Source organism: Procambarus clarkii, unplaced genomic scaffold (genome assembly GCF_040958095.1).
Source record: "Procambarus clarkii isolate CNS0578487 unplaced genomic scaffold, FALCON_Pclarkii_2.0 HiC_scaffold_147, whole genome shotgun sequence".
Taxonomy (NCBI): Eukaryota; Metazoa; Arthropoda; class Malacostraca; order Decapoda; family Cambaridae; genus Procambarus; species Procambarus clarkii.
Window position 1 is genome coordinate 718425 of NW_027189180.1, and position 12829 is coordinate 731253.

Here is a 12829-nt window from a genome sequence, read left to right on the forward strand (position 1 = left end):
AGGTGGTAAGAGAAAGGGAAAGAGAAAGGGGGTAGGGGTAAGGGAAGGGGGAAGAAAGGGGGGGATGAGGAGGAAGGGGAGGGGTAAGAGAAGGGGAATGAGTAGGACAGGGAAGAGAAGGGGAGGGGTAAGAGAAGGGGAATGAGGAGGAGGTGAAAGAGGGGAGGATGGAAGAGGGGTGGGAAAGGGGGGATGGGGAGGGAGTTTAACAGGACCTGTGTGACTGCTAGTGCCTATACACATTAAGCCTACAGAGTTGCCATGATGAGTTAGGACGCTGGATTATACAGACATGTCTTGGTAGATGACTATGGTGTGTTCATCTTCATAAAATACAACAAGAAAAGTAGAGAATCAGATATTAATGTTTTAAATAACTTATATCTCTGATTTTACTTCTGAATTAAAGTTAATATTATAAATTGATCAATGGTTGGTTCAGACAGTCATGAGGCGCTCACCAGGACAATGGTCAGTACCCAGCTGACCATCACCTGTGGTGGGCCTGTGTTTATATCCACGTAGAGACTACCATAGACCATGGTGGAGGGTCATGTGCTCACTCCATCTGGTTTGGTCTTGGTAAGCTCTACGCTGTTTTTGTGGGCAGGGAAACTGGTATATCATTTGGGATGGGACTGCTGCTCTACTGTAGGCGTAAGGGTTCTTCAGGATCATTTTAAGCCTTTTGGGGGCATCTCAAGTTCCAAGGGTGGTGTGCTTTGGAGCAATTTGGACACTTAGCTTGAATGGGCTAGTTAGCATTGTGTTTATCAAAGAATATTTTCGTGTCGTGGGGCAGGCTGCAGACTCCACACCTCACTGGGCGTTGGCTGCCGTCCCTGTTATGTCCAAATCTCTGACGTCTGAAGCATCTGAGGGGCAATGTGGTGTAGGGCTTGTGATGGAACACGTCCCAAATGCCATGATCAGGTTTTTTGGGAATCTCTCTATTTACTGTGAGAAGGACTTGTGGGGTTTCGTGCTTTGTGGATTTTTCCTGGCATCTTTCTGCTGACACCACATAATTCAGCTTTTCGAAATGAGATAAGGCCATGTGCATGAGACAGTGGAGTACAACGATTTTCCCTATTTTGTCCTCTGCCTTGATTTCGTCGCATTTCCTGTAATTCTTAAGAATTGTTACAGCTGTCTTATCTTTGGACTTCAGAATATATTCGCCAGACTGTTTGGTTGTTGTTGTTGTTGTTTTAGATTTAGCTACTCAGAACAAAATGTTCATGTAGCATGGGGCTATAGTGAGCCCATAATTGAGTACAGTTATTCACGATAACCTTGTTACTGAGATATTTGAGTAAAAGTTTTAAATGAAGGTGGGGATTTCTCCTTTTTCCCCTTTATTTTTAGCTTCTGTTTTAGCTGAACTGGTTTTAGTCTTATTTTAATAACATTATCTTGGTGGTGTATATAGATGCACTAGTGTTCACTAGTGTGTTACATTTTTCAACTGCTTTTCTAATCATTGTAGTCACTGTGGAATTTGCATCTAATGCATCTGCTGTCATTGGATTAATGATGAATTTGATGCGCAGGATCTTCAGCTTGCGTCACATTCCAGTAAGTAATTTAATAGTGGTGCCTCTGCAATCTGTTCAGCAGATATGATACTCTTTAACTATTGAGTTTATTACCACCCAACAGCTCATTGTAACCAACTCTGAGTCATGTGTATGGCTACATGCAATGTCTCTGGATATGTTTTTACCAAGCTTGAAAGACTAGTAACACAGTGGATTTAGTTCTAACCACATCGCAGTGGATTTTCCTTCAGCTACTTTGGGTATGTGGAGAAATTTTGATAGTTGGGAGTGTTTACTTCTTGATTTGACTCCTTAATCTGTGAAAAACTTGGAGGGATTTTAACTTGTATAACAGGTAGAGCAGTGAGTGTTTTTGCTAGTGAGTCTGCCTTTGCATTACCATCAATGCCAATGTAACTTCGTATCCAATTTAGGGTAACTGACAGCCCTAGATTGTGCACTTCTTTTCCAAGATGTAGGTTTTCTGTGATAGGTTGTATATTATCACTGTGCTGGCTGGATAACAATGCCTGGAGCGAAGACTTAGAGTCGGTATGAATGATGACATCATGTAAATTATTCTCAATTAAATAGTTTATGGCCTCCTTTAGGCATATAATTCTGTTTGCAATATTAAGCACCCACTATTCATGCTCCAGTAAGCTTCATGGATGGTAGTGTAAATTGCTGCCCCAGCAGAACCTCTTTCTTGATCAACTGATCCGTCTGTGAAGATGTGAGTCGTTGTAGGTCTCGAGATGGTTTCCATTTGTTGTTCTATGACAGCTTTGAGCCTCTGCGAGTCACATGCTGATCTTTTAACTGATAATCCTTCAATGATTATCTTTAAACTCGATTCTTACCCCAGCAGTAGTCTGCCGAAAAGTAGTTGATATGGTCAATGTCTCCATTGTTTTTAATGGTCCGTTTCAAGTCAACTTTCTCTAGAATCTTGACTAGATTATCCGTCCATGCACTTGTTATATACTGAAGGTTTTTGTAAAGCGATCTGTGTATGCTGTCTTCGATTGACAGTCTGGCGGTGGTTCCAACAAGTCTTACTGTTATGGTGGCTATTCTTTGTTTGATCCTATTTTCTAAGGCTGATAAGTTGGTTTCCATTCTTAGATTCTCTCGACGCGTCCATATAGGTGCTCCCAGCATTATTCTGAGAGCATTATTTTGAGACACTTCCAGTTTCTCCCATTGGTTATCACTGAGGGATGTAAGAGCAGGAGCAGCATAGTCAATGAGTGACTTAACTGCTTTAACGTAGTACATTTTGAGTACTGGTAGAGATGCACCATCTCTAAGATTTGTCAGGGAGTGCAAAGCTGAGTTTCTGGCTTTACAACGTTAGCGAAGATATTAAATTTCTTGAGTGAATTTCAACTGTCTGTCTATTATGACTCCTAGGTATTGAAAAGAGGTAACTCACTCAATTTCATGTCCTTGTATTGCGAGTCTGATGTCTGTTCGGTTTGTTGTTGTTTAAGATTCGCCACTTGGAACCAAAAGTTGCAAGTAGCAAGGGCTATGGTGAGCCCGTAATGGACTTACCTGGCACAGGAGCGGGGCTATAACTGGTGGACTAGGACTGTTCGGTTGGCGTATTGGATTTATACCATTGGAGGTCAGGTACATACATATTGGTGAGGTGTACATGGTAAGAAGCATAGGTCAATACCATATACATACAATTAGATGAGGAGTAAGAAGTAAAGATTAGAAGCACATACAAAGATTAGTTTGGTGTAGTGGGAGAAGTCTTTTGGGCATTGTCATCAACGTTGGCATCTTCACGTTCCGGTCTTGTTCTCACTCTCATGGTGGGTTGAGTGAATAGTTCCATTATTTGAGTATTTATGGTGGGATGTCAACGTTTTATGTGAATGACTTCTAGAATTTATAATCTTACATATAGGGTTTTGTGTAATATGTAATTATATTTATTCAGCATTTCTCTTGTTAGTGTGATGTCATGGGTTTGTCTCATGTGATTTTTAGGGGCACCTGATTGAAGTTGATAGGTCAAACGCCTTGTCAGCTTGGTCGACGCATACCTATGTACTTAGATTGAAAGCTTCATCCTTCGTGGGGGCAGGTGTACATATATACCACGTTCGACTTATGTAAAGGGTTCTCAGTCGGATTCGGGCAGTTTGTAATGGGGTTAATGATCTTCTTTGTTTTATAGTATATGATTGTGTCTAAGTTTTGGTTAGGAGTTTTACTCCTTTGTCGATTATTTCTTATTTCTTTATGTTTACTTTGTGTGGTGGATTTGTAATTTAATTGTATTACAGGTGTTGTGGTTTCTGTTCTTTGTTTATGATTATACCATCTGTTCAAGTGTCTTCTTATATATTAGTGTTTATCTTATGGTTGCTATATCCATTGTTCACCAACACCTGTGTTATCCTTTCAAACTTCTTACTCACGTTACTTCATTCAGAGTAGTGAGTAAGGGCTCACGGATATAAGCGTTGCAGAACACTGGACTTTGAATCTTTTGGGTCACTCACTCCTACTGTTTAACATAATCCTATGTTTGTATGCTTGGTATAGACACCAGTGCTCAGAAATGCTCCTATGTTTATTATTAATATATCCAGGAAAGACAGACTGTTATTTTCACTATTTTCATGGGTGAATCGTAATCCTGACCCCCCTCTTTCTAGATTGCTTTTCATATCAATTAATTCTTCTAGGTCTTTTACTATTACGAATATGTCATCGATATAACGGCAGTATTCACTTGGCATTAGCCTGTTACTGAAGACTCTTTCCTCGATTGTTATAATGTAAAAAATTGCAAATAGCACTCTAAGAGGGGAGTCCATTGCTACTCCGTCTATCTGTAGATACATGTTACCTTGCTGAATGATGAAAGAAGCTTCCTTTGAACACCTACAGTAATGCCGTTCATTATTGAGGCGTATGAGTGAGAACGCAATTACTGAAGGCTCGAGTGTGGTAGAGTTAACTCTAAAACCCTGGATGGGTCCCAGTTTGGGGCCTCCAGAGCCTTTCAGAGAGCTTAGAAGAGTTCTGGGCTGGTCACCTTTTGTTCTACCGTGGCCGAGTCAGTTATTGCAGGCGTCAGTTACAGAAGGTTCCACACTGAGGCGACGGAGAGGAAAGCGCACCACTCTAAGGTCACTTGTTGTTTCGGCGAGCCTGGGACCAAAATCCTTGAGAAACCTTGCACATTCTCCCTATGGGCCTCGTGTCTCAGAACCATTCAGAACAAAATTGTAAAGGTGATCTATTTCTGTGTACTTGATTGATTTGTGACTGTGTATTGCCGCAGCTCCTGCTTAACCAACAAAGAGGGGGACTTACGTGGCTGCCAAAGTGGATATGAATGTACTCACACCATTCATCAGTCATTTCTCCATAGATGTAGTGTGATTCCATCAGGTCGACCAGAAAGAGCAGGAAACGTAAAGTTCATTAGGTTACTGTGCTCTCTGCTGGACACTGGGAAGATGTAAGGCTCCTGTTAATGATGTCGTTGACTAAGTCGGGTCTTGAGTGCCAACCCACTTATTTTCTGCAGCGCAGGCTGTGTGATCCATATTCGTCTGCATCTGCCTCACTGCAAATACACCTACATACAATGTGGATTGGGGTAGAAAAGCTGCTGAGGATCAAAGCGTGTGCCCTTCACAGTCATAGGGACTGCCAAAATAACGTCCCCTGCATGGGGAGCCTGCACAGATGTGAGGTGAGCATGATCACAAGGAGTTAGTGTTGCCTCCAGCAAAGTTGTTGCATCTTTCTGTACGATGTGGCTGTCCCAGCTAGATAATTTGTTGGCATTCAGTATGGCTGGTCTGAGTGCTAGGTCTGCCAGGGTACCTCATTTTGTGTTACATTCTGTGTAGTGGGGGTCATGTCCCCGCTGAGTTCCCACTTTGTGTGCAGGACAATATCATTTTGTTATGGACTTACATTGTGTAATTTATTTAATTTTGTTCTTATTATATTGATTAAATATCCGCCCCTTTACATACAAGGAAAATCATTCCCCTTCTGTACACCATCATCTCTTTTCTTGGCCCTTCACTACATTACAGGGAAATACTGGCTTGTAAATAGGGTTGTATTCTGCTTCAGTGGACATGTTGACCAACATGTCTCCCGTCACTGCTGATGCCATCAGGTATGGTTGTATGTGTATGTCAGTAGCAGTAGCTGAGAGAACACTAACCCTGACACACCCCAGATACCTCATACCCTCCAATGAAAAATCAAATATACAAATTTCAGGTGTAGTGAGGAGTTGATGCTGCTAAAACTAATGAAGACCTGCAGTTGTTTCAACCAAGAAATTTTCAAAAATAAACTACTTAACAAATAAAGCTAGGCCTATCACACTTATGTATGACACTCATGTAACTCTACGAAACTTCTGGATGTTCAGGCACAACAATGGTAACAAAAAGTCTGTTGGATCTCTTCGGATGCATAAAATATAAAACCTAATAGGAAACATACAATGAAAAAACTGTGCATTCATAGATACTCTACAAAATGTAGTTTGGCACAAACTTTGGGAGTTACGGAGGGAGAGATCCGGGCAGAACTTCAGCAGGCCGTACACAGCCTCTACTCTGCCAGCTTCCACTGCCACGTGAAGAGCTGTATTTCCTGCCGGGAGAGAAACAATAGCATGAAAGTAACTGTTAGTGGAAACAAATTTTGCATTTCACTGAGGCTATTCACCAGTTTTTTTTTTAACGTGCTATGATTAATTTAACAATTATTGTAATAATAATAACCTTAGTAACGATACTTGTTACGGTATTGGGGAATTGAATTGTTTGTGAGTGCTCGAGAAAATATAAATAGAATCTAAAACGGAAAGAAATTATTTATTCTAATGAAAAAAAATCTTATCACAAATGGAACGACTTGAAAGAGTCGTTTAAAAAAACAATGTCGTCTATTTCTTTACCAGCCCCATTTGTGACTGTTAGCTGTGTAATGCTCAATATTTTGGCAAGTCCCAAATATTAGAAGATTGAACTAATTAAATAGATATACCATAAGAGCAAGGAGACTGCCAACTTGCTCATGAGGAGCTCTCCTGATACCAAACAAAACTCCTTGAAAGAGACCAATATTTTATGCCTTCACATGACCACTTTGAGACTGTCAGCTCCAACGAATTCAATATATTGGGAAAGCAACAACATCCCTTTTAAAACGCCTAACACTGTACAAGCAGCAAGGACCTATTGAAGAACATATACTCACTAAACATAACCAGACCATCACCAGAGATATACTCACTAAACATAACCAGACCATCACCAGAGATATACTCACTAAACATAACCAGACCATCACCAGAGATATACTCACTAAACATAACCAGACCATCACCAGAGATATACTCACTAAACATAACCAGACCATCACCAGAGATATACTCACTAAACATAACCAGACCATCACCAGAGATATACTCACTGAACATAACCAGACCATCACCAGAGATATACTCACTAAACATAACCAGACCATCACCAGAGATATACTCACAAACAACACCAAAATAATCGTCAGCAACAACAGACTGGACAACGGCGAGGCATTATACATAACGCAAACCAAGCGAACACATCAATTGCCAACTAGCACCAAATTACACTCCTGTGGGGAAGTTTGTTAATTTATTAATTTCATTTAATTCAACATTGTAAAATTGTGAAATTAAACTAATTAAATATTTATTTCATAAAAGCTTAGTGAAATCTTAGTGGACTGAATTTTTTAAATTTCACACATATTGATCCACACAGACTATGGGTGTTTTATATTTAAATTCAACTAAACTAAATTAAATCAGTTAGTTAAACTAAGTAAATAATTCAGGTTATTTAAATTGTATAAGTGAATTGATTTAGTAATTATATGGAGCAACAGCTTATCTGGCTCAGAGGCTGTTGCTCCAGTCTGAACACGTATGAGTCCCACAGGCTGGTTACTTCCACATAGACTATGTGGCTTGTGGCGTCACTTCCATGCCGCAATATGTCTAAGTTTAGAAACCCTTAACTCACTGTTTAAATGTAGTTCCAACCTCAGCCTGCCAGAATGTTACATTGTAAAAAATGCATGCAACATTTACAGACATATAAATTCAGTTAAATACCACAATTTATTTGTGGAATAGTCTTACCCATTGTGGTCGGCTGCCGGTCATACCTCTAACCATGAACTACACTTGTAATGTTGTTGTTGTTAAAGATTCGCTACCTGGAACAAAATGTTCCAAGTAACACGGGCTATGGTGAGCCCGCAGTGCCTTTACACTTGTAAGAAAATGAATGGCCACTCTAATCTTTGTGCTAGAACCGGAAACGAGATACTTCCCGATAATTGACGATGTCGCTGTGAAGTATAACTTTAAAATATCACGTGATTTTACGAGAACTCAGGGAACAAATACAGCGTGTGACTCGACTTGGCAAATAATATGGCTGCTCTCTCAATCCTCCCTCACTCGTTTTGTTTGAGAGATAATTTATACTTTTAGGGAAGGAGTGATATTGATTTTGTATTTATTACTATATATTTTAGTTAAATATATGTAATGAAAATAAGCATCAATCAGTTCTCAGACTGTATGAATAATATTTGTAAATAGACCCATATTCGAATTATTACATATAATTTTGGTGACATCACAGTTAATATGCTTTCATAATGAATATATATAAATTAATTACATCCTCCTATTTAGGAGAAATTTAACTTCAAATTTATTTTAATAATTTTATGAAACAGAAAATATATTTTCCTGGATTATATGTAATTAAATAATAATTAAATAAATTTTAATAATCTAGGAGGGGGAAATTACCACATAATTCTGAGAGGGAGAATTCATGTAGGATTCCACTATTTAGGACTCGCTGAACACTTTATTACTCTTCATCAGAATTATTAAAATATTGTTTTAATTTTAATGTGCACTTGTGTGTGGCATTACATACAGGATGGATGTCCCTTATTATAGTTGAGAGTTGTGTAGGTCTCTTCATGACTTCTTCTCCAGCCAACTCCAGTAGTGCTAACTTTTCTACTGACATGAGGCTAGTGGTGGCTTTGTACTTCACTTTTACTATCTTCATGAGTCCTTGGCTATCTAGGGTGAACAGAGACAATACGGTCTATAGGCCACTCTGAGCATGTGCTTTCGCTGTCCACCAGAACAACATCGACAGGTTGTAACTGTATTATGTTACAGGGGTTGGTAGCCCCATAGTAATAATCATGCAGAGCAGTTAAATACTCCAGATCCCAAACTTCATTCCACCGACTGATTATTCGCAACAGATCTTTATGACGCTGAACAAAGTCGCTCTCCCCAATGTATGAAGGATCTCTTGGGTCCTCATCAGTGAGGGTCGCAAAAAGGTTGAGAGGTTCTCCATACATCAAATGAGATGGACTAAGTGACTCATGTTGTGAGATGTCATCAGAAAGGTAAGTCAGCGGTCGGTTATTGCCTCTGGATTCAATTTCCGTGACAACGGTGTGGAGTTCTAGTTTTTTAGCATTGCAAGGTTTTCCTTATACAGCATTTCACTGTCCCAACAATTATCTCATTCAACACTCCATGCCACGTTGCTCTGGGTGGTACAAATTTCCAGTAGCACTGCCGTTCATTCAGGGTAGTGCGAACAACTGGGTGGTCCCAGATCTCACTCAGGCATGTTTCATAAGCCACCAGATTGGACCCGTTGACAGATATCATCAAATTAGGGGAAGATCTGCGTGCAAAAAAAAAAACTGTGGAAAACCTGGATAAATGGTGGCACAAGTATAAAGGCAAATGTAGTAATTTAGCAGGGATTTTAACAGGGATTTTATCCCTGGTGCCAGTTAGGGTTATAGCACCTATGAAGTGAACTCCTGTGGCCTCGAAAAGATGAAAGTGCACTACTCGTTCCTTAGGGAAGGGTGGGGGTCCTGGGTATGGAAATACCCGAGCATCGTACCTCCGGCAGGAAATACCGAATTTAAGTATTGACAAGCAGTCTGGCGACTTTGCAGAAGCCAGTACTAATGTCACAAAAAAGTTAGAATATCTAGTACCCCCTCCCCCCATGAACAGTGCAGTGTTCGGGAATGTAAAGTACAAGCAATCTGCTTTTCCAGTGATTCTGCATGAGGAAACAAGGATGTTTTACTTCAAGATCAACATCTTCGTGCTGTAATCTGTGAGAAGTCCTTGTGAAACGCTTTTAGGCATCAGACCATAAATAAAAGAAGGTGAAAATGAACTTTAGAGAGTTAATTATTCAATTACCCCCGACAGTGAAGAAAAACGTAAGAAATATTGTGAAGATTCTTGTTACAATCATTAATCTTACCCTTTTGGTCATATTCAACAATATATATATATATATATATATATATATATATATATATATATATATATATATATATATATATATATATATATATATATATATTATATATATATATATATATATATATATATATATATATATATGTATATATATGTATATATACATATATATATATATATATATGTATATATACATATATATATATATATATATATATATATATATATATATATATATATATATATATATATATATATATATATATATATATATATATGCCGTACCTAGTAGCCAGAACGCACTTCTCAGCCTACTATGCAAGGCCCGATTTGCCTAATAAGCCAAGTTTTCATGAATTAATTGTTTTTCGACTACCTAACCTACCTAACCTAACCTAACCTAACTTTTTCGGCTACCTAACCAAACCTAACCTATAAAGATAGGTTAGGTTAGGTAGGGTTGGTTAGGTTCGGTCATATATCTACGTTAATTTTAACGCCAATAAAAAAAATTTACCTCATACATTATGAAATGGGCAGCTTTATCATTTCATAAGAAAAAAAATTGAAAAAATATATTAATTCAGGAAAACTTGGCTTATTAGGCAAATCGGGCCTTGAATAGTAGGCCAAAAAGTGGCCTACTATAAAGGCCACTTTAGTGGCCTAAAGTGGCCTATATATATATATATATAAATATATATATATATATATATATATATATATATATATATATATATATATATATATATATATATATATATATATATATATATGTCGTACCTAGTAGCCAGAACGCACTTCTCAGCCTACTATGCAAGGCCCGATTTGCCTAATAAGCCAAGTTTTCCTGAATTAATATATTTTCTCTTTTTTTTCTTATGAAATGGTAAAGCTACCCATTTCATTATGTATGAGGTCAATTTTTTTTATTGGAGTTAAAATTAACGTAGATATATGACCGAACCTAACCAACCCTACCTAACCTAACCTAACCTATCTTTATAGGTTAGGTTAGATTAGTTAGCCGAAAAAGTAAGGTTAGGTTAGGTTAGGTAGGTTAGGTAGTCGAAAAACAATTAATTCATGAAAACTTGGCTTATTAGGCAAATTGGGCCTTGCATAGTAGGCTGAGAAGTACGTTTTGGCTACTAGGTACGACATATATATATATATATATATATATATATATATATATATATATATATATATATATATATATATATATATATATATATATATATATATATATATATTGTGACGATAATCTCTTTCAAGAGAAATTGAGCCTGCTCTTCTCTACAAGAAGTTACGTATTTTATTCAAGAATAAGATGCTACCTTCAAGATACGTCTCTCAGTAGCACAAAACGTTTTGACCAGGAGGCAAAACGTACCCAAAACTCACCCCCCTACTCCACTCCCTCCACGCCGGCTCGTCATCAACCAGCCAACTACCCTTCCCAGCCTGCCTGCTCCTGATTGGTGACTTGCCGACTGCACACCTGGACACTGCACCTCAGCGCCCTCTACCTGAGTCGATGTCTGGGCTTGGTCCATCCATTGAAGTCAGAATATCCTTGTGCTCTCAAGCAGTGAACAACTGATATATGTGTATCTGCTGGATGTTTCGCAGCTAGCACTAATATTCTCAGCACCTGATTATTTTTCACCTTTAACTTTATTATTATTGTAGAGTAACTTCATCCCTATTATTCATTTATGTTATATTGTTTTTGACTTGTTCATTTGCACTGTACATTGCCAAGGGATTGTCTTTGTTTATAATTTGTTTAATTATTAAAGTTTCATTGTTCATACTTGGTGTTTTGCGTGTCTTCCCTTACTTTACCACACACAGACAGAAAACAGGCAAACAGTCTATTTCTGTTTTGTAAGTGTGACTAGGTATTGGCACCTGCCATTGGAGGACTGCCGATCATCTACACTCCAACACTTTCCATCACATTTAATGGGGGCCTGTCCGGGAGCTTCACTCTGGTACTAGTACCAGAACGTCAATTTGTGGTAAGCGTACTTTGCTTTGATACAGTTGCTTTTCAATATTTTCATTACTTTTAATATTTATATGGTGCTGTGTGTATTGTGCATTCTGAGAGTTGCATATAGTGAGTGTTGGATAACTTTGGATTACGTGGTGACTGTAGGCCACAGTCATTCTCCTAATTGGTCATCCCTCCCTCCGTGTTATTACTCGTGTCTTCCACCTTTTGTCCCTAGGATATTTCTCAATCTAGGATATTTCTAGGATATTTCTTGGGTACCCTGGCACTTTGGTTTGTCTTCGGGTCAAAGCACCCTATCTTCTGCAATCCGACCGAAGGAGTATAAAGAGGGCCATAGTTCCTCTAGCACGGACTACGTTGCTAAGTTGGGACCTCAGCAGCAGTTCTCTTCACCAGTTGACATTCGCACCCCTACACGTCGGTCGGAGATGATTATTTACTTAAGTAGGGAATTAGCTTTCTTTTTTCAGAGCACAAATTTCGCTAATTCTGTAAGTATCATATTTCATTTAGTGGGGAAACCCTTGCTTCTGTCCTATAGAGACTTAGCAAGGTATGCCTACATTCTTGGACTACCTTATTCACTTTTGGAACAATTAAATGTTTCATTTATTTTAGAAACTCAGTTTCATTTATTTAGTAGGATTTTCTTGCCCTTACTCTCTTACATTGAGTACCGGGTACAAGATTTCCTGCGCTTTGATTGACTAATCATTTACCATTCTAAAATTAACATTAATTGTTAAATATTAAATTCCAAAGGATAGTTACTAGTTGCCACGTTATCCTGTTACTGACATTTACCATATCACAAGTATTTGTTGTACATTTATATGCTATTTTTCACCGTGTTTCGTCTCCCAGTTTTTC